The sequence below is a fragment of the Stomoxys calcitrans genome, chromosome 4, assembly GCF_963082655.1.
Source record: "Stomoxys calcitrans chromosome 4, idStoCalc2.1, whole genome shotgun sequence".
Classification (NCBI taxonomy): domain Eukaryota; kingdom Metazoa; phylum Arthropoda; class Insecta; order Diptera; family Muscidae; genus Stomoxys; species Stomoxys calcitrans.
The window spans coordinates 2523175-2547259 of record NC_081555.1 but is presented as its reverse complement, the minus strand read 5'-3'; the positions used below and the strand labels follow the sequence as shown (position 1 = coordinate 2547259).

Genomic DNA, 24085 nt, shown 5'->3' with positions numbered 1-24085 from the left:
ATGCGCTTGCCAATTACAAGATATTATTTTGTAAAAGATTTTATTTTTTACTTGTTGAAAATATGTTTGTTGAAAACAGCAGGTGAAATCTTGATCTAAATAACGAATGTATTTCTTTCTTTCTATGGAAAGAAGTGAGAAAACTTCTGTAGCAATGAGTTTAGTCCAAATCATTGATGGAGGATTGAGTACTCAACCTCAACTTTGATCCATATAACAGTAAAATTGCTCTGAAATCGAACGTTGTGTTTGTTTGTCCGAAAAATGTAACCCCACCACCGGGTGAAGTGTTCGTTTGTAATGGTGTTGCTAGAAAGAGCATTTCTTACACCGTGCTAAGTGGGAAATGTCGCACTTAAAACCAACGGCAACAAATTATTTTTTTCCACAGAAGAAGAAAAAGACAAAATTTGTTGAATGTTTGGAAAAACAGCAAAATATTAAAAGTAAATTCATAAAAAAGGATTCGAACCTAGGCACACGGAGCAACAGCGAGAGCCGTTGCCGTTGTCTAACGTTCGAAGCCATCAATACTACTTCACAGATGCACAGAATTATGTGCACCATGGAAGTAGTGTAATGGTCCCAGAAAAAAATTTGTCATTACACGAAAACACATGTATTGCGAAAAAGTACAGCTAACAGAAAGGGTTGTCGAGCGTGGTTAATGTGGTAATTGTATCATACAGGCGTTTTAGCAATAAATACGATTCAAATACAATATATCAACGGGCCGTGCGTTGAAGCCATCACACCCAATATGGTTGAAAAGTCTTCTAACCAAAGACGAAACGCGTCCCATAGTAGTTGGTGTGTGTTGCTATCTCTGGCTTTCCTTTTCCATTTGCAAAGAAAATCTCCGATCTTGAGCTGGTCTCGGAAGAGAAACAAAAAAAAATGGTGAACACGTTTTAATTAGCTAACGGCATATTAGATGCATTGCTAGAAAGTTCTTCATCCAAAGATGAAGATGCTGCTTTTGCCTATTATTTGGTCGAAATGACCACATATGGACACATGCAGAAGTGTAAAACTATGAGAAGGTTGGGGCAATATTTGCAAAATTGTGTGCCGTATAAGTGCAACATTAGTTTAAAAATTTTTTAAGAATCGGGATCACCATTGTTTACTGAAAAACTAATGAAAAAGCCTTAAAAACTATTTTGCATTATTAATGCATGGAAAAAAAATTTCAGTTGTGGTTTTCCACTCCTAATGGTAAGGTACTATGCCAGGTAAAACTTCTCTCAAAAAGAGATGTCGCACTGCGGCACGCCGTTCGGACTCGGCAATAAAAAGGAGGCCCCTTAACATTGAGCTTAAGCTTGAATCGGACTGCACTCATTGATATGTGAGAAGTTTGTCCCTGTTCCTCATGGGCAAAATTTGCAATTTTACTATAATCGGTATATCGGTTTATATGGGAGCTATATCACGGTATGAACCGATTTACACAATACTTGGCATAGTTTTTGAAAATCAAAACAAAACACTTCATACAAAGTTTCATCGAAATCGGAGGAGAATGTTAAGACGATGGAGAGTATATAAACTTTGTTGGGTCTCAGATCGATATTTCGATGTGTTGCAAAACGAATGATGCAATAAGTATATCCCAATCCTTTGGCGGAGGGTATTATAAACATAACATACATAAAAATCTTCAAAAAAAATCAAAAACCGAAATTTCTCATAAAAATAGAAAACCCATATTTCAATATTTTAGATGTATTTTTTTAAAAGGCTTCGGGTTAAAAACATTAGGCCAATATTGGGTAAGTATTTTAGGCAATACGCTTTCATAAATCAATATTAATTGCCAATAGATCTTAAAAAAAACATTAGGAATTAATGCAGTTGTCTAAATACTGAAATGTTTCATATGACAAGATAATTTTCGAAAATAAAATATGATGACCTTTAACCCACTTAACAATATGGAATTTAGAGTATACACACAATATCTTAATGCCTGTTTATTGCGGTATCGAAATCTGTCAACAGTTGTTAATTTATGTCCTTTTCCGTAAATTCCTTGGGTATTAATAACATTATTCCTTAAGCTTTAAATAAAAACATTAATTTTCATAAAAAATTGCTTTTGTGTATTTCAGAGCATTATTTTCAAAACAAAGATATCTGCTTGCCTGTCTGCCTGCCTTTTCCAATTTCCCAGCTATACAAAAAGCAAATTTCTATGTAGTTTTTCTTTTATTGACTCTTTTTTTCTTACTTTAGCCGACTAAATCGTTTGCGTTAAGCAAAGAAAGTGTGCAAGAGTATTTATTGCCGCTGTATAGCTATCTGGCTGCCACGTTTCTTAGCCTTTGCAACTGGATTTAGTGGCATATTTGCTTATACCCCAGTGTATTTTGCCATGGACGCTTTTTCCGCTGCGTTAATTTCTCCCATCTTATTGCCAAATAGCAGCAAAGCCTACTAAAAATAACTCTGGGGAGAAACAAGATGACAAAAAGCCATATGAAAACAAAACAAAAATTTATTTCTAAGGCATTGAATTGAGTGAAATGGTGTGAAATATTTTCGATTTTCAAAAAAAATGATATATAAAATAATGAAGCGCTTAAAATGGATATTATAAAGTACCTATTGAAATTAATGATTTTCAAAATAATTAATTAAAATATTTATGCAGTTTTCTTAAAAAAATACAATAAATTGTGTTCTTCACTTTATTTAAAAATCAAAATTGATTTACCACATCGAATTTGCTAACTAATCCAAATCTATGGGGGCTGATTATGAAAATCACCCAATTCATCTGATGTATTTATTGTAAACAATGTATTCAAGATAATCTGTAATAAAGGGGATTATACCACACATATAACAAACTTTAAGTCTTAGAGGTTTTTAGAAGAATACAAATTGAATTGAATCAATTAACGCGTTTTCGAGCTTTACTTTAATACTAAGATACACCGTTTTCTAAGCTTAGAGTTTCTTATCACTCACAATAAATTTCAATCAAATGGTTATGAGCCCTCTTGATAACTCGTTCCTAAAAATTCATATTTCTTTTTCCTGTCAGCCAACACGCAGGGGATGTCCCCTATGATTGCAGTGCATTGCGTTGGCGAGAGGAAATTAGGAATTGGAGGGTGGGAAAGGATGTAGTGCTTATTGACATTTGTCTTAAATCTTTAGATGTCAAAGTGGGTGGGAAAAACGTTAGCCGGAAGTCGATTCCACATACGAACGGATCGGGCGAAATAAGAATTATCTCTATAATGCATTGTGCGGCCTGCTGGCCAATCAGTTACAAACAGGTGTGAGTTCCTGGAATGTTAAGATTCCCTGACATATATCCTTACATCAGGAATAAGACGACGAATATCAGACGAACACACACCATGAAAGTACCGATAGAACAGCGCCAAACAACCCACTTTGCGACGATGATGAAGGGATGCAATAGAGTTGGATACCCCACTGTCCCCAATCAACGCCATCGGTCTGCTCTGTACACGGTCCAGTAGTTCCAGGTATGATTTTGAAGCTCCAGCCCATACAGGTGAGTTGTACTCCATTTTCGGCCTTATGAAAGTGGTGTAGATGTTAAGACAATCAGACGGAGTTAAGTAATTCCTACACCGTTTACTTCACTAATGATTGAAATTATAGTGCACGACTTTGAATGCGATGAAACACGTGAGAATACATATCTCATATCAAGAATCCGGAAATTCATTGATTACGGTCTGACCGAATTTTATATACTTATACCACCATGAACCTGGTTTATCAAGTTCTTTGGATTCTTTCTACCTTAAAACAGAAGCAAAAAGAACATAAATGGGGGACAGTACAGAGGACCACAAGCAAACGTTTATCACATGCGAGTTTGAACTGAGTCCTGTAGATGATTTAGGATTTATTCATTATTTTAAATACTTAAATGTTGGGATTGGTTTATATGGGAGATAATAAATATACCTATGTGGATCGGGTTGTACAGAGCAAATATCACCAACAATGCACTGATAAAAAAAGACGTTTGAAATTTACACACCAATAGTGTTACAATCATACACAGGCGTTGTTGAAAAATTTGTCAACATGTGGGATTGATTTTTCGAACGCGCGTTATTGTTTCATCCAACGGCCTTTGCGCACATCATCCCTACAAAATGTGCATGTAGACCAATTTTAAATTCAAAAAATTCTTAACACATTTTTGACATACAGGCGGCTATTGTGCAGTGTGGTAAGACGTTTGTAAACACACTTTTATTGGATGGATGAATGACAAAGAAAAATTCAGCGAAATCGGATTATAAATGTGCCTTTTATGGACCCAAGACCCTAAATAGAGAGACCGGTTTATATGGCAGCCGCATCCTTCGGTGGTGGGTATAAAAATTGTAGAAAATTTTTCAATTAAAAATTTAATTGAAAACAATTTAACTTAAATTTTATAGAAAATAATATCGTCTTTAATTAGAAAATAAATTGATTCAATTATTACTAATTAAATATTTTTTTGTTTCAACTATAGTCGTCAAGTTTTTGCCATTTTCATTCAAAAATTAAATGATTCTATTACTTTCTTTATTCAATCTGACATAATTTTCAATTACAATCGTGATTGATTTTTCTTTTAAATTTTTAGTTATTGAAGTTATTGAATCAATTATGTTTTTTTTTAAATCTGAAATATTTTTCAAGGACAATCACGATTGAAAATTTTCTAATTATTTATTTAATCATTTCTTAATTGAACCTAAAAAATTTTTCATTAGAACATGTGTTTGAAAATTTTATCTTTTTTATATTAAAAATAATGAATTATTTCAATCATTTTTTTAATTGAACCAAGAAATCTTTGAATTACGAATTGGTCAAAGACCCTTAACATCTTCTTTTACATTTTACAAAGAGGGTGCGGATATTAATCCGCCCCATGCCATTATGGACATACACCTAAACCAGTAATCGGCGTGTTGTGCGTTCTAAAAACTAAAACGTAGCCTCGAAAAAGAAAATTTTGATTATTTACAATAGATAACACATGTGCTGATTCACTTTTATAAACCAATGTGGTCAATTTGTTAACGCCGTGTCTAAATATTGCTATGGGTGTAGTAGGATAATTGAAAACAATCTCTAATGTAATCGAATGTCGAAATCCGGCTATCAACGAAATAGCGTTGTTGTTCCACATACCACTTATTTGTTCGCGTATCTGTGCGAAAATAGGTCGCAGAGACACAGATGATGCAAATATCATTAAAAGAATATGTTCAATCTTCTTCTTACTTTAAATCTTACGGAAATCAAATAAAAAAACACGAAAATAATAGAAAAAACAATATATGTAGCTCGAATTGGGATAAAGATATACCAAAATAATTAAACGATATACAAATTCGGGTTGCACTAGCATAAAGCGGACTAATGAGAATTATAATATAATACAATTATTATTTTTTTTTTACTCCCCAAAATACAGCAATTTCTTAAAATACAAAAAATCGCAACGTTTATACTGCTCTGAAATCTTTCGAAAGTGAAATTTCTGGAAACCAATTGCCTACTAGTATTTGATATTTTCTATATTAAAAATGCGATTAGGCCCCATTTTTGTTAGAATTTCAAATTAATAAATATCAAAATTTAATTGAAAAAAAAAAAACAAGTGTTCAAAGGCTCAAACAATTTTAATCCGGTAAATCCATCTAAAAGGCTTTATATATTGGATGGTCGAAACTGAAGCACTACTTATCAGTCAAGATTTTAGGGAAATCAGATAAATCGGTCTAACTGGGGTCTACATTATAATATATACCAACATATCATACCTTCGGATTTAACCAACCGAAATACAAATCTGCGCCAAAAACTCAAATTGCCTTCAAAATAATCGTTGATCCAACAAAAAACCAAAAAAAAAATTAAAGATCAGTGCCTGAGAAAAATTTCATAGACATGATATGAATAGAATTTTACTGAGAGCATCTCAGCAAAAATTTTATATTTTTTCTGTCAAAAAAGTTTCCATATACAAATATCCAAAACAGACAAATCAATATTAGAGCCCATAAAGCAAAGTATGCCACACTTATCTTAGCAAATTGAAAAGTTGTTTACTGATCCCTTAACAAACGCACGAAACAAAATTCATAGCCACCTTTGTGAACACAACAAAAACTTTAACATGTGCTTGGTTAATAAATTTCCAAAAAATATTTTGAAAAAAATAAACACAAACCATTTATTTTCAATCCAGCGGCTGCCAAAATTCAGCTTCAAGTCAAGTCAGCAAGCACACGTGAGAATTGTTGGGTTGGCTTTCTTAGCCATTGACACACTGCCACTAACTTTGATGTTGTTGTTATTGTTGTTGTCGTTGATTATTCACACTGCCAACAAAAAACAAACTTCTTCTTCACACAGTAAACGTGTTTTTATTAGGTTTTACTTTTTCTCGCTTGTGTATATTCTTAAATATTCTTTTTTTTAAATGATCTCCACACAATTAGGCTTTTGTTTTTCTTTTTTGGCTTTTGACACCAAACACAAAACTTAAGTGGTTTGTTTTATGTGTAAATTTTCTCAATTAAAATTCGTGATCTTCAATTATTCACTTGCAATGAGTTAGAAAAAACACATTTTTTTCTTCAATTCTCTTCACCGCCACTACTACCACTTCACACTTGACCCGTTATGTTTTCTTGTTTCTTCTTTCGATTCTACTACTCGTTCGCTATAAGCCAAAACGTTCTTAACACGTTCGTTATCGTAAAGCAACTGTCTTTTTGTTATGCGTCCATTTCAACTCAAACCTAACAAAGCCGATAAACAATACAAAGGCCCGCTCTCTCTCTCATCAAACAAAGGCAAACAATGAAATGCGCTCTCTCTCTCTCTTGGAGCAGCCAAGTGTCTGCTCGATGGTGTGTGGTGCGTTATAAGGTTTTTTTTTCTATTTCCTCTTCCTCGCCTTTCCGTTGTTGTTGCAATGTTATTGTTTTTGGTGGAAACTTGTCAGCGGCACAGCACACTCGCTGGTTACTTTTCACAGAAAAAAATTCTTATTGCTCTTTTTTCCTGTAGAAAACTCAATGTTGCTGATGAGTCGTATTGTTGTGAAACCTTCACTGCGATGTGTGTTTGCCGTTCGATTTGCTTTGAGACGGCGCTACTTTGTGTTGACGCTTTGCTGTTTAATTCAGAACTGAATTGTCATGAAATGCACACTCAATACAAATATGATATGTTGCTGCCGTTAAGGCATTGAAGGAAATTCTGGCAACATGGCAAATAAAGAGAAATCAAATTTTTCTCATTCACACATGGAGGCTATGCAATGAATGGGAGAAAAGAAATGTTGCCAATGTTGGTGTTTTGCTTATTGGAAGTCACAACAAAACATGCATAATAAGACAACAACAAATGCCGGTAGAGAATGCAGTTCATATTGGTAGGTGTATCAACTGCAGCTATGTTTAGCTTCTTTGGCTTGGGTGTTAAGTTGTTAATACGTGGGGAATGGTACATTTGATACTCGTATTCAAATGGTTTCAAAAAACGTTTGTGAGGAAATGAAACTATATTTTTGTAGAATTTTGAAAAATTATATACATACATATGTACGTAGGTGTATTTTCTAAATGTTTAGTTCTTTAACTTCCGTGTCATACTTATTTGTGAAGTGTAAGTAAACTTTATAGCAAAATTCATGAACAAACACAACACAAAACCGCAAATGACAAAATTGACACATAAGACTTTAAGAAACGTCATATTTCATTATAAACGAGGATATGTGTGAATCAAATTATAACGGATTATTAGGCTTTAGAATAAAATAATGGAATGGGTGAAAGTTCATGATTTTCTGCTAGAAGAATTAATGGCCTTCTTAACGTACCATTGGGGAGGTCGTGAACTCTAATTTCCGCTAGAGGCTGTAAACTACTTTAAGTACGGTTTTATAATTGAAGAAATTCGTCCTTGTATTGTTAAAAATTAAGATTTAGTAGATTTGATAAAATGCTGGGCTAACCAACACGAGGATAGTAAATTCAATTCCCGCCTTAGGCTGTCGTCGCTTTTTTCAGACTACCTAATTGCAAATTTAGCCTATGAACGTTTCACTTAGAAACAGAGGCAATCGGCTCACATATCAATGAGTGCAGTTCGACTCAAGTTTTAAGCTCAATGATAAGGGGCGTGCCGCAGTGCGACACCTCTTTGGATAGAAGTTTTTACATGGCATAGTACCTCAAAAATGTTGCCAGCATTAGAAGGGGAAAACCACCGCTGAAAACTTTTCTGCTGGTGGCGCCAGAATTCGAACCCGTTCAGCGTCATAGGCGGATATGCTGTTCTCTGCGCTTCGGTGACCTTCTACCAGGCTACCATCAATACCCAACCAGCTTTTAAAGAAATTTATAAAAAATATCCTGGGGAGGAGAGAATTTTCCATTTACGGAAAGCTCAAAATTCCTTGGTGTTTTTCTGGACAGGAAATCGAAATCCAACATTTTGCGATGAGAAGGAAAGGCAACTCTTGCCCTATATACCTGCAGGAGAGCCATTGGCAAAAATTGGTAAGACTCCGTGTCATACATTGGGTTTATACTGCAATTGTCAGACCTATAATGCTATATGGTGTTATGGTCTGGGGGACGGCGCTTCAAAAGTCCAACTACTGCTCAATACTTAACCGGATCCAAAGGATGACTTGTTTGGACATTACAGCCGCACTGAGGACGACACCAACTGATGCACTGAATTTAATGCTTCATCTTACTCCTCTGGACATTGTGGCTACCCAAATTACAGCGACCACTGCCGTGACGTTAAGGGAGCTTTCTCTTTGGTCATGTGACAGCTACGGACACTGTGTTATCCTTGATACAATATCATATCGGACCAGACCCGAAGGACAACGATGTATAGATGGTCACAAAGAGTGGGCTGTGAGCATTCCGAAACTATGTGGTCTAATCTAGACTTGAAGAGGTCTACTGCTTTGCTGTCATTGGCTAAAACAGACGTCTCAGTCATTGTGTCCGCCATGACAGGTCACTGTCTAATCAGAAAACATGCTGACTGACGGAAGGTTGCCAGCAACGACTTCTGCAGAAGCTGTAAGGACATCGAAGAAGAAGATACTATAGAACACCTTCTGAGTGTGTGACCCACACTAGCAGTCAGAAGGACTTCTACTTAGGTTCTCATTTCATTTAGAACCTGTGTGATTTAGCGGATGTAAACATTCGGAAGTTATTGGGCTTTTTAAAGCGATCTGAATGGTTCAAAGGTAGGAACTAGAAGGCAATACATTTTTCAATTGAATATACTTAAAATTTTTTTACTGCAATTTTTTTCCTAATGTGGATTTATTAAATACATTGAGCTCTCTATTGAATTTATAGGTACAATCATATAGTTTGAGTTTTAATTAAAGCATCAGCAGGGTTATCGGAATACAAAAAAATTACCACTCCTATCTTGGGATTAAATCAGTGATGGGCGCTCCAACACAGTCTATTGCGAAAATAATAAAAAAAACATTTCCTAAGGCAATGGGATTTCCCAATGTTTTTTTCCTTTCCCTTAACGATCTCATAAAATAACATAACTAACGAAAATAATCTTTTATTTTCAGTATTTAGTAACAATAACACTTTTAGCCCAAAACCTAATGGAACTTTTGGTACCACATCAACCATAGGCATGCCACATGAATATGGGCAACAGGTGTTTTTGGTTTGTTGCGTGGTAGCAACAGCAAACAGCACAGCTGCAATTGCATGCATCATTTCATCTCATTTCGTCATGTTTCAATGATTTGCTCTTCTGCCTGTGTGTGTGTATCGGCATAGAGAGCGAATATATAGGAAAAAAGAGCATACAGCACAAAATGCTTGTGAATAAACTGCTGGGGCTTCTTTTCGAATTTCCAATAAGATAAGAGTACAAATCCATGACACAATGTAAAAAAAGAGCTGTAATAGCAACATGTATATGAGGTTGCTCGAACATTTTGTTATATTGCATGATGTAACAATAATGTTGCCAGTACGTTTCAGTGGTCAACATGTTGCTAAACATTAAAATGAAAGCGAAAATATTGCTTTATAGAATGAGGGCATTAAACTATGTTGCCAAGCAGTTCAGCAACCTAAAGAGAAGGCGCTATTTTGCAGATTTTCATAGTTTAATAAAAAATAGTGAAACATGTTGCAGCTAATTTTATTAAAAAATCGAAAAAAATTATAACATATCAAAAATGGAAAAATTAATAAATCAATAGATATTATTGACGAAAACAAAACAAGCCAAATGGCCATTAAAGATACCAGGGCCACAAATAAGTATAAAGGCTTTAAGGTTGGCCGACGCTAACTCTGTATACCCAAAAAATCGAAACATATGAATTGGATAAAAACGCTTCTTTATCGATTCTAATTCATATTTGAAACATAACATTAAATTTTAGTCCGAGCTAGACCAGAGTAGGCAACTATGTTGAAGGGTACAAAACAACTCTCTATTCGAAATTTCATCGACGTCGAGAACTAAATATACTTTTTAAAGGCTCAGGCCCCTAGAACCGAGAAATCAGTCAATATGGCCAAACAGAAATATGCTCCTGCCTAATGGCAGGGGTTTCGGGTACAGTAGATTGTTTGAATTGTCAATCGTTTAAGTGCGTATTTAATATTTCTGCCAATATAAAGATTGAATGAATATAAAAAATGATATGATCTACCGTTGTAAGCTGAACCATTTGGAAAACATCTTCGGATGTCTGAAATATGTAACTGACTAAAAAGTGATTTTGTAGGAGCTATACGAAAGTTTTTCAAAAAAAAAAAACAAAAACTTCAGAAAAATGCCCGAAATCTTTATTTGATGCGATAGTACGGTCCATATAATTTCATAGTTCATGCAAATGTTACCGTGACTGCGCCTCAACTGGTCCATCCGCTTAGTCCAATTTTGGCATACTCTCCAACATTTCGGCTGGTATCTCACGAACGAATGCTTCAGTATTGTCTTCCAATTCGTTAATTGAAGCGCGTTTGTCTGTATAGACATGACCTTTAACATAGTCCAACAAAAAATAGTCTAAAAACGCTAAATCACATGATCTAGGCGGTCAACTGAACGGTCCCGAATGTGAAATAAAATGTTCACCGAACTCGCCTTTCAATAAATCCATTGTTAAGCGTGCTGTGTGGCACGTGGCACCGTCTAGTTAAAACCACATGTCACGCAAGCCAAGCTCTTGCATTTTGGGTAAAAAAATGGATATCATCTCAAGATAGCGCTCACCATTCGTGACATCTTTGAGAAGTACGGCCCAAAGATGCCACCAGCCCATAAACCGCACCAAGCTGTGATTTTTTCTGGATGCATTGGTAGCTCTTGCAGTGCTTCTGGCAGATCTTCACTCCAAAATCGACAATTCTGGTTATTTTCGTACCCATTGAGTCAAAAATAAGCTTCGTCTATGAAATGGAAGTAGCGCACGATGAACATTCTTAACAACGCACGCATTTTGATAATAAAATTCAATTATTTGCAAGTGTTGTTCGTTTGTAAGACGATTTATGGTTAAAATATAGACCAAATTGAAGATGTTTGACAGTGAAACAAAACTCAAAGCGTCATGAGCTTTTTAAACCAGTTTTGCTAATTCTGTGGCAAGCACTTTTTGACAATTATACATTTTACAGATAAAAACAAATTTCGCTTTGGTATCAAAAAATGAGTGTAAAACATGTGTCGATGTCGGAAGCTTTATCAAAACTACTGTAGAACACATGCTGTTCCACAGTTCATTAAAATCTGCTAATAAAATGCGTCTGTTATGTGGTCAAGAAGCCATATCGTGGGTGCTCTATCTACAAATGAACCTCTCAGGACTTTATGGTTGATAGATGTGTGGTTGATAGATGTGTACTTTACATACCAAACATTACGTAAATCTGTCAAAAATGGAGGCGTCTAGAGGCTGAAAAAGTCAAATTTCTGTATCCGTTTGCCTATCAGGATCGAATTTGTGTTAGTTGTTGTAGGTAAAAAATGCACATCATGTACTGAATTTCAGCCTAACGGAATAGTTTTTAGGGCCTTAAGGAATCAGATTGAACTATACTCTACACTGCAAATGCAAATTTGCCAATGAATATTTTATGAGGAAGAGGGGCAAACTCCTCACATATCAATGAGTTCTGTCCGATTCAAGTTTAAACTCAATGATAAGGGGCCTCCCTTTTATAGCCGAATCCGAACGGCGTGCCGCAGTGCGACACCTATTTGGAGAGAAGTTTTACATGGCATAGTACCTCACAAATGTTGCCAGCATAGGAGGGAAAAACCACCACTGAAAAATTTTCCTGATGTTCTCTCCAGGATACGAACCCAGGTATTCAGCATTAAAGGCGGATAAGATAACCTCTGCGCTACAGTGGCCTCCGATGGAGTTTTTCTGGTATTCCAGAATGGCTTGAAAATTCATAAACAATTATAACACTACAAATTATGCAGACGTCAAAACTGCTCATTGAGACACGGATGATACAGAAGTCCTTAGTCGAACCTATATACCCTCGGTTAAAACTTAAGTTTAACAATAATATGCTGACTTCAATCTAGCCACGAACTAGTCAGGGAGACATGAGACACTGATGGCCTAAATTAGTCGTAGCTACTAACTCTCAGTTACAACTTCTCTCTACTTTTTAATCACCAAAAACTAAAGCAAGTTGATTAAGACTCTCTAGTTCTACCGAAAATCGTAAAAATTCAATGGTGAGATGTTAGATTGTTAACTTCATACTTCATACATACATACACTGATGAGGCAATTTGCTATAGTTGCAGCTATTTACTCTAAGTTAATTTTAGGTTCCTATATTTTTCATTCAGCAGATTTACTTAATTTCCCATTGAATTATTTATTCCTCGTATTTACTTTCCACTGAAATATTCAATCCTCCCCTTTTTGTAAACATTTCATTTTCATTTATATTTCACAATAATTAAATAGTTCAATTACTATTTCCCTGTGAAAGCCATACATCCCACCTCAAATGTTGTGATTTCACTCAATGAGAATAAGCAAAACAACTATGAAGTGCAAATTTTCATTCGACGCCATGAACAAAGTTGATGCGATTCGTTATGGTAACCATTTATCAAACCTCATCAAATAACAGTTCAAATACCATTTGGAAAATTGACCTCAATGTGTGTTTGTAGGTGTTTACCAGCCATATCAACTCATACTCCCCCTTCTTCTTTGCCCAGCATATTTGAGTTTCTCGTGCTTTAAGAGTTCCAAGCAATTCCCAGAAGTAAGGGAGGAGTCCATTTAATTGCCATTTGTTGGGTCGAATGCCACGTTATTTGAAACTCTTACTTTTGTTTGCAATTCATACAACAGTAACGTTGCATTGGTTAGTTGCTAAACATTGCACAGTCCTCATGCAATTTTAACCAAATGTGTTTTCATAAAAATTTTAACGGTCATTTGGCAAAATTTCCCTGCAAGCCATATTCAACGATCGATTTATCGATTAAAGGTTGTAGCTGCCATCAGTCCAGTCTGCCCATTGAGAGCAGCCACCCTTAGTGCATATTGTTTATTGTATGGCGCAAATACATATTTAAGCAGAACCTTTTTGGAAAGGTCAACTCCATCCCCGTTGTTTTAAAATAAAATTAATTTCATACCAAAAACCATATAAATTTCCACCCAAAAATTTTAAGAAAATTTAGTTTTTTTTTTGTTTTTCTCTTTGAAAGAGACACATAACAATTTTATAACATCATCATAGAGACATGATACGCATTTCCTGTTGAATGGTGGTGCCAAGGATGTAACAGTGGGACAAAATACTTTATAAAAGAGCACAATAAAATATATAAAAACATTTGTACATTATTTAACAGTCCACCCTGCAACAAATTCTTCCGCGAATCTTCTAGACGAAAGTTATGAGCGCGGACGAGATCATCTAAGAGTCGTTCCACAATTCCACAGTCGTGAGAAGTTGTGCCCTAAAATAATTCTTCTGGAAGAGTTTCGCGAATATTCCATATGAGTTGCTAACGAGTAAGTCAGAAGAGTTTTGGAAGCTCTAAGCATTAAGCAAAAATTTCGTGGACCAGTAAAAAATGAGTGTTTTGGAAGATTCAACAAACACTCTTCTTGAAGAGTTGCGCACTACTCGCCTGGACGAGTAACAAATAAGTGTTTCGTAATTGTTAGGTTAGATTATGTTGAAAAGAGGGTGCGGATATTAATCTGCCCCATGACACTATGCACATACTCCTAAACCAGTAATCGGCTTGTTGTGCGCTCTAAAAACTAAAAAGTAACCTCAAAACGGAAAATTTTAAGTTAGGAATTCCGTTCTACATACAAAATACTTAACTGTTTTCTATACCACTCACCTAAGTTGGTTCATGTCTGGTATTGACATTAACCAACTTAGGGCTAAACGGTGTCGTTTAGCCGAGAAAGTCGGGAAATGACATAGGAAATGCTCCAAAATCCCATAATCTTCCCCCAATGCCCAACACATCGCCTTCTCTACTTTAAGTGTTTCGTAATACTATTATTCAAAGATCTAAAAATGCATTAGTTTGTTCATCAAAACCGTAACAACTCCGAAATAAACGAAAAAAAATTTGCTTTACTCGTCAAATTCGTCAAAGTAAGTACCAATCGACATATAAGCCAAGTGAGAATTCTGTTTGTGTTCCATAATGGATTATTAATGGGCAAAATGGTATTTGCAATAATTCTGTATTGAACAAAAAACGCATATAAGAAAAAAGGTTTGCATTTTATCCATTGTCTACTGTATATGTTCGAGGTGCGATACAAGTTTAGATGGTTTAATCGCTAGAATGACGTGATAGACTGCGACCTTCCTGTTTATGGGGAAAGTGCATGCGAGCGAAAGAAACAGAAGTCATTATAGGGAACCACAAGTGAAGTGAACATTTGTCCCGCATGGGCATCAGATATGATTATATCTGTCGATAGTGTCAAAGCGATGACGTTTAGGAAGAAAGCTTTCATCTTCTCTGGCACTGTTCGGCTTTATGTCGCAGTAGAAATTGAACATTAGAATCTTTCTTCTTTCAGGCACCAGACGAGCTAAGAGGGGAGAATCCAGTCAAACTCAAGAATTTTATGCTTGTATGAGAAAGTGCGTCTTAATGCAGAGGAGATGGAATTTTGTACAAAACCTGTGAAGATTGAGGAATCACAATGTCCCATAAGAGGACCTCAGCGGATATCAAGACGATAATTTGGTATCATCCTCTTCTAACCTACGGCATCTTTCCATTAACATCCGTTCAATATGTTCACATTTTCACGGATGCCACTTACGATATGTCATATGTCAGTCTTGTTTTAAGAGTTCACGCACAAAATCGATAGTTTACATTAAAACAACATGGTTAATCATCTTTCATTATCTTTCAACGACATTGGTAAGATGTTAATATGCTGTTCTGAAAGGTAGTCAAAGAGACAATGATTGGGTGAGTGATAGATTCATTAAGGAGATACAAGCATTTTAAGTTCTTTTGTCATTATTTTTGAATTAAAATTAATATTTTTAAATTTTACTTAAAATATATATTTTCCATTTCCCATCCCACTGTCTGAACTTTTAAAATCACATAGAAACCTTCTTCTATGCTCTTTGGCGAGTTTTGAAAATATTTCCCAATTTTTGGCTCGTGTTAAATTCACTGACAAACACCCAGCAGGGGTCATACAAAAATGTTGAACTCTCCCTCTCTAGGCAGGATATGCGTATGATGATATGGTTGCTCGTCGCTACATGCAGCCAGTATGGTCATAATGATGAGTTGGTTAGCGTAACGATGTTGTGCAGTGGCAAGTGATGGGGAGAGCGTATAGACATAGACTACAGCAACTACAGATCAATTCAATTAAAAAAGGATATGTGTCTGTCCGTCCAGCTGCCCCTCAAACTTAAAGCATAACCTTCAGTATCTCTGTCTGTCTTTCCCTTTGACTGTCTCATATGAGTTAATTTTGGAAAAAAAATGTAATTGAAAACCGGTACTTTATGCTTTGGAGGACTAGAGCCTAGAGCCCTAGCACTTGTGTGCCATGTATGATATGCATGCTCTTGTCATATGAGTACGGGGGGAAAAAAAGGGTCAATCTCAGGGTTAAACACATTAAATGATTTTTAATTTAATTAAAAATGCAAACAAAAAACTTTTTGGCGCAACACACAGGAATGTTTGAAGTTCTTAACACTTATGTTAATTAAAACAATGAGGATGATGATGTCGATTGTCATTGTCATTATCCTCATCATCATTCTCAATTGAGTTTTCAAAATTTCTAAATATTTCCAAACAAGCGGGTGAAGTGACACTTTCCTTGACATCAATTTAATTGAAATTTAAATTAAATTGTGCTCAAACCAACAAGGAATTCGCCACAAATTTTCCTTTAAGGGTTTTGCGGTTCTAAAGTAATTTTGTAATTCTCTTTGGCAAAGTTATTAGGGTTAGATTAGTTGTGGTTACAACAAAAGGCTTCCGTATAATGCTAGGAGACAGAGTGAAGAGAATGAAATGAGTTTTTGGAAATTATTGAATTGATGCTTTTAGGGCATTTATATGAGCCAAGTTAATAAAATACAACTTTTTTGTACTGGAGTTGGTTTTCTTGAAATCTCTCTTTTAATGACCTTATTGCCTGACCCCTTGCCATTAAGTGCCAATGCAGATTTGGAGAAAAAAAATGCTGTGTATTTTCCTTTAATTAAAGCAAAAATTCTTCACATCATTCACACCATGTACCAGCCCATTGTCTTGATTCTGTTGAATAATGCTCGCCAGCCATGAATATCGTTGCTTTCCGTCTTGTAATCCTCCCCTATATATCAAATAATGACTTGCAGTTCTTAGCGTTTGAAGATTTTTCGATGTATCTATTACCGAATCATAATTTCGTTATGCTTATAATTTTTATCAATTGCTTGGCAATCTAAGAAGGACAAAAATTTCCTAGAATTGGACAAATACTCATAAATTCAATAAGGATGAAGGATATTTGAGCTATCGAACTTTTTATCTATCAGCGTGCAGAGAGAACACGCACTTGCCTTCTCTGGCCATAGTCAAAATCTTAAGCGAAAAATCCAAGCGTGAAACAGAGAAGTATGACGAATTGCAAGAGCAAGGATAATAGCCATGTTTGTGAGGACTAGCATGCCATAATCAATATTTCTATCACCATACCATCGACGTAGAGCATAATAAAATTTATTTTTATTAATTTGTATGAGACTACAGTATGCGGATTCTCACAGTTTAATATTCAATTTTATATCCGGGGAAGCATGATATGAATTATGTTTCAAAGGGGGTACGGGGCAAAAAAAAATTCAAACTAATGTTTGAGGGAAGTCCATGACCAGCAAATGCAAATTTGAAAACGAATAATGCCTGAGCAGCCAGTTGGAAGACTTCTTTCATATCCGAAGAAAATTTAAGCCAAGTGGCAGGAGGCCTTCTTTTATAGCAGCTGCGTAGCGCTGGGGACATCTCTTCACTGTCGGGCGCTCTAGTTAAGGAATGTTCTCGCCAGAATTCGAAGCCAAGTGTTCAGCATCATTGGCGTACAATCTAAATAATGCACTACGGTGAACCCTGGCCTATATTGGGTCAATAAAACTAAACTGTATTGTTTTTGATAGGACTATGGTGGTGAATATGATGAGTCAATCCTCTCTCGATGTTTCGTAGTAGGTAATTTCCCTCGTATGTGGAAATGTGCCCAAATGGTAGTCCATCTGTAATCGTCTGATCGATTGAGGAGCAAACCATGATCGTACCGAGGCATCAGTCTCCTCTCTGTAATTGCCAAGGTATTGAAGAGGATAGTGGTGACAAGATTTTGGGAGGGCTAAGAAGAGGGTACTTCTCCGTACCAATTCGGCTTTCGGAAGGAGAGGAGCAATCAGTGTTGCCACTCAAGAAAATTAATTACTACCAACATTTAAGAAAAAACCTATTAAATACAACTAAATGTACTACAAGGCAAAAATTATACCCTCCATCGAAGAGTTAGCCATTTTGCCATTCCATTTGCAACACATCAAATTATACAGTTTTAACTCTACAAAGTACTAGATCGTGGTTTTATGTGAATAGACGATCTAGACATGTCTGTCCGTCCGTACAGTCTAAAGTTCAAAGATGGTCTATATCTTGTTATAGCACCCTTTAGAGTTTTAGAGATGAGTTTTTGCTACCCATTTTCCCCGTAACAGGGAGTTGCATGGACTGCTCAACATCTGACTATAGACCAGATTTGAGCATATTTGCCTGCATCTGCGACATAACTCTGTTTTCCAATTGCATGCACTGAACGCACAAAAGTCGCATTTCTTGCCCAAAATTTACGAAATTTTGAAGAGATCCTACAGTCAATATAACAATTTACGACCTTTTTCCTGAAATTTGATACAGTGAGTCTCCTTGTAACATAATTTGGCCCGTGTACATCTATGGTTTTGTTCTGCACTCTTAACGGATGCACAGAACGACAAGGAATGAATTAATTTCGTGTTTTCCCCGTCGTTTTTTTTTTCAGTTATTCGAAAAATCTATCAAAAATTGAGGTCAGCTTACCAACCTACCAAGCGAATAAAAACCTATCAATTTTGGTAGGAACCCACCAAAAAAAAAAAAAAAAAAACAAAATTGCTGTGGATGCCTGAATCCATGTGCAGCGCCAAATATGGAGCGGCTTCTTTTGGAGCGTCTTGATGATAGGTGGAAAACCAGATGGACGAACAGTGACAGGCGACGCTCGCACAAGACCGCCCAACATTTGGCTTCGGCCTTAGTCTGGGTTTGATGTTCACAAGGCATGGCTCCTTTAATGTATTTCTGCCTCAAAGGAACTTGTCCACGACTGATTGGTGCGACTATGGGCGACATGAGGACTGGAAGCATGTAATGACCAAATGCCCGTGTTATGCAGACTTTAGAGACTTAGGCGTAACCCCATTACGCGAGGTGGTTAGGGATTTCAGTAAGGCTCTTAAAGATGGGACGATTGTTGAAAGGCTGGCCACCTTCTCAGAGGAGAATTTAGTAGGATCCGAACGATACTTAGTGGCAGCATAAATACAGGCTAGATATACAAGGTGTTGCTGTACTGGTGTGATTTTGAGCTGCGCGTGTCATGGTTTGGTAACTGCCTTGCCCATGTTAATGCTGCAGCAATCCTTTGTTGTTTCCTCTTGTCTTTGTGGTTGTGTTCGCTCATCAATGAGAGTGGCCGAGTTAATTGTTGAGTCTTATATTGGAGCCCATATATGATTCGTAGCCTTTGAGGGCTGTCGTGTCCTGTTTGTGTATGTCGCCTTGGTGTATGTTGTTTTGCGCTGGCTGTTAGGACGGCATAGGGCGATTTTCTTCATTCCGAGGGACCAAACCGAAACTGTTTCGAATTCTACTGATAGTAGTCGTTTATGGCTACGAGAGACTTAAATCTGGTACCACGGGTGTCAGGAACCCCTGAAACTTCCCTCCAGCTTGACAATGATAAGGCCCCTCTGGGGAGTAACGTGGTGGCTGCAGTTTGTACACAAATTGCGGGTAGAGCGAAAACTCTACGTGGAGTTGCGTTTTAACCGGGTCCCATGACCAATGGGTCGGAAAAAGTTTTAGATAGTTCTTCGGTCCTAACCAAGGAGGGAAAACACACCCAAATACGTGGGATCGAATTGGACCTCATGTAGAGGTTACAATGCGTGGGGGCGTTGGTAGCGGCATTGTTTTTCCACTTGGCCCTTCGTGTTAAGGCCATGATGGCAGGTATCTGCCCAAAACACGACATTCAGGGTGAGTACACAAGATTCATCCTGAAGTGTTGAAAATTTCCCTCTGTTGTATTTAAGTAGAGGTTCTTTAAACAATCCCTTTTTTTCAAAGCTGTATATGTAGTTTTCAATATTTGTCTCTTCATGCTGATGTATGGCTAAAGTTTATTTTAAGGGGTATGCATCTGTCTTGGTTTCAAAGAGAACACCACGAAAAAATTGTGAGTGCACATTTTGGGGGAGTTTTGCTCTGCTTATTGAGTCAAATTGATAGCGATTTTCATTTTCAATACCATTGCAAATGACACAAGGAAATATGCGAGAGTCACAGTGTTACGAAAAGGAAATATAGCATCTTAAAAAACCTACTAATATGGATATGGGGAAAAGAAAATATACAACGAATGAAACTGGCTTTATATGATTGCGAGATTAAAATGTGGTCGTAGAGACACTCAATGTGTTATGAAGACTCAGACGTGTAAATGCATGAGCAATGAATCGTCTTGAAGATATTGCAGAGCTTCTTTATTTAAAAAGGACTGAGGAGATACATATATATGGGAGCTATCTCAAGAGATTTCTATGAAATTTCTCAAGAGATTTCTATGAAATTTACTAGTGATCAGAAAAGGTTTCTTAGTGACAAATACGGTCCTGCGAGCAGAGATCCGGGCGATCACGGAATGCGTGAGGTAGAGTGTGAACATCTTTGCGGCCAGTAAAATGGCCATAAGGACGGTAAGGCCAGGACGGTAAGGTCGCGAACAGTCTTGCAGTGTAAGACGGAGAGTAACGCCTTTTCTGAGGATTGTACAATAAGCATCGTTTGGGTGCCGGGCCATAACGGAGTCAGGGGGAATGAAAGGGCAGATAATTTGGCAGTGAAGGCCAGAGAACTACCGTCGATAAACTTGAAGCCTTTCGGGTCGACACAGTTCGATTTTAGGTAATAGGCAACAAACGTAACACTGTGGAACAGCAAAACAGTCGCTAGGACGGCGAAAATCCTATGGGGCGATCCGGATCGTGGGGGAACGAGGCAATTACTGAAAGGAAGTAAGAAGGAGGTCAGTATAGCTTTTGGTGTCATAACGGGACACGTAGGGCTACGAGCTCACTTATGCAAAATCGGTGATAGGGATAGCATGTGGGGAAGATGATGAGACGTTGAAGCAGTTCCTATGTCATTACCCGGTTTTTTCGGGCAAAAGACACCGGTACTTAGGTGAACCATCTTAGGGGAGCGGCATGAAAAACAATTAAGGATTTTGTAAGTTTCAAGGAATTCCTAACTTAAAATTACTTTATAGTTTTTAGAGCGCACAACAAGCCGATTACTGGCTGAGGTGTTTGTCCATAGTGACATGGGACGGATTAATATCTGCACCCTCTTTTTAACCTAACCTAGTGACAAATTTTGTGAGGATGAGTTAAGAAGTGACCAAATTATTGCAATATTTATCAAAATCGGATGAAAATATATACGAGAACTATATCTAAAGCTAAACAGATCTTAGCCAAAATCGACATACATGGTTAAAATCATAGAAAAGGGCATTGTGCAAAAATTAAGAGAAAATCTGTTAAGAAAGTTAAAACCGGTTGATACATGTATATGGGGCTTTATCTGAATATGAACCGATTTCTATGAAATTCAACAGCAATGTCGTGAGTCGTAAGGGATTCTTTTGTGGCATATTTCATTTGAATCGGTTAACAAATGACCAGGTTTTTGCAATATTAGTCCAAATTGGACGAATATATAAATAAGAGCTATATCCAGATCTGAACAGATTTCAACCAAAATCCGCATGTTTTGTGGTAGTCGTTAAAGAAAGTGTGGTGCAAAGCCTTGAGAAGATCGGTTGATACATGAGCTTGCAAAGGCTCTAGAAGTAGAAATCGGGTGAAAGATATATATGGGAGCTACTTTTGTATCTGAACCGATTTCTGCCAAAATACACCTGTCAAGTCGAGACTAATAAGAGACCCTTGTGCCAATATGTGAAGAGAATCGGCTCACAAATGACGATACTATTGCAGTATTATTCCAAATCGGATGAACATATACAAACATGGGAGCTATATTCAAATCTGAACCGATTGGAGATCAATATTTCGAGGTGTTAGAAACGGAATAGTAGTATAGTACAAGGATGCCAACTTAGTGCTTTTGGAGGAGGATGAATTTTGACGATCTGATGAGTCAACCAAATCAAAGCTGGACGGTCAAAAGAAAAACATTCAATGAGGACGCTCCATTAATTTGTGTCAATTCGCACACTTTTTGTGATTTTTTGGATTATTTGAAGATCTAGGGTAGCAAATATTTTTCGCTAAATCTATACACCCCTTCGCAAAAATGTCCAAAAATGGAAGATTGTGCTTTTTAACTCCTTTCTACACAAAATTTCACCTTTTTTTAAGTTTTTTTACAATTTTGGTTACGCCTTTTGCTGGCAAATTGTTGGCATCGCTGGTATAGCATACCCCCCATTTTATGGTGGTGGGAATAAAAAAAACATCGAATGTTGGTGTAAGATTTTTTAGAGATTTCTCAAAGCCTATAAAACCGAGGTTGCAAGGTGATGCTGGCTCCTTATCATTGAAAAATATTCTATCAAAGAATGATTTAATTCTTTCCAGCGTAGTTTCGAGCATTCCCTACTTTCCCCACATACAATACACTGTGTGAGCCAAGTTCCCAGTTGAAATGAATGACAAGTCCTTAATAGATTGTGTGAGGATACAGATACTTGCAGTTGTATCTTCAAGACTATACGAATGGCAAGGAGAAATGCACAACGCAAGTATGTGCAGTTGTGTGCAATTTTGGTCTGCATTTGTGTGTGCGGGCGTCGTTCAAGTTCACGTAACGAGCATTTTATTGTGTGTCGGTGTCAGTTAATAAATTGAAATTGTTACGCTTTTAAACCAAATAATCAAAAACGTTGATAAACATACCCCCACCACAAGAACACAAAAGCAGATCAGCCAAAAATAATGAAGCATCGTTGTACTATCTACTATCTACTACAACTACAACTTCATTGAATGCCATGAAAAAAAAAATGCAATACATTTTGAGAGAAAATAAAATGGCAAAAACGTGGCAACATTTTTATAAGCGAAAATATTGCATTTCGTTGCGGCTTCCGTTTCCCTAACGCCGCTGCTAACCATTTGACTGCTCTTATCTGCGGATCTGCAGCAGGATGCGTGCATAGATTCCCTAAATATTTGATTGTTGTCATTGCTCGATTTCGGTTGTTTTTAGCGTTGTACTTGTCTTTGTTTTGCCAACACCAGAATTGCAAATGTTGAGCAATTGTTTTGAAATTTAGCCTAGGGCATCCAGCAGAAGAGTAGGAAGGGGAAGAGAGAGATATGAGGTTTTCTGGTCACACGCCCTACACACTCCCTGCTTCTTGTTTGGTTTTTATTGGCAACAATGTGACTGTGACTGTGACATTTCAAATGGTTGTTAGTTTTGTTTTCGCTCTATTTTCCCATTGTCCTTCCTGCCTGAGTCCTTTTGTGTTGTGCACAAAAAAGGATGGCCTTTTTCTCCATTTTAGTTTTTGGCAATAAAATTGTTGTCGCCCCTGACATGCAATAATTTTCGTTTCCAATTTTATTGTTGTTGTTGTTTTTCTTGCCTTTATCGATGGCAACAATTTAAATGCAACAATATTCTTGGTAATACTCACCCAATGTCCAAGTGTGAGAGAGAGAGAGAGAGGGAGTCCTGCTGACATTTGATGTTGACGTGGGTGTATTAACAATAGCCATTTCGAGGTGACAAGGATTCTATGGTGCTTTACTGGTCATAACGGCCATAGAATAGAGATGTGAATTGTAAAAAAAGTAGACAGCTGAAGAAAGGTGCCAATGGACAGCAATAGAACAGCAAGGCCACATGAAACACATTTTGATCAAATGTCGAGGACAAAAATCCAGCTAAAATAAAAAATATAAAAAAAATATTTTGAAATTGTTGAAGTTCATACCAATAAAAACACACAAAAACATAAGCAATAAATATTAAAACTAAGGATACTAAAATTCTTCTAAATGTGGATAAGCAGTCCCCACCTAGGACGAAACGCATTCCATATTACCAAAAATAGCTTCGATCAATAAGCTCATTTCGAAAATTATAAAAAAAAAAAATCTTTGCAGTCTCTGTGTGTTTT

General features: G+C 36.7%; 1 protein-coding gene across 7 annotated transcripts in view; it reads right to left on the bottom strand.

Moving 5' to 3' along the window:
• Window positions 1-23849, bottom strand: part of LOC106092969 (fasciclin-2) — a 212720-nt gene extending 188871 nt beyond the window's left edge. For 6 of the 7 annotated variants that reach the window (XM_013259927.2, XM_013259944.2, XM_013259935.2 and 3 more), the window contains exon 1: window positions 6233-7180. The gene's annotated coding sequence lies outside the window, so the exon portion shown is untranslated. Of the gene's footprint in view, window positions 1-6232; window positions 7181-23599 lie in introns of those variants that run through there. The other variant, XM_059367933.1, reaches the window with a different exon arrangement.
• Window positions 23850-24085: the final 236 nt, after the last annotated feature.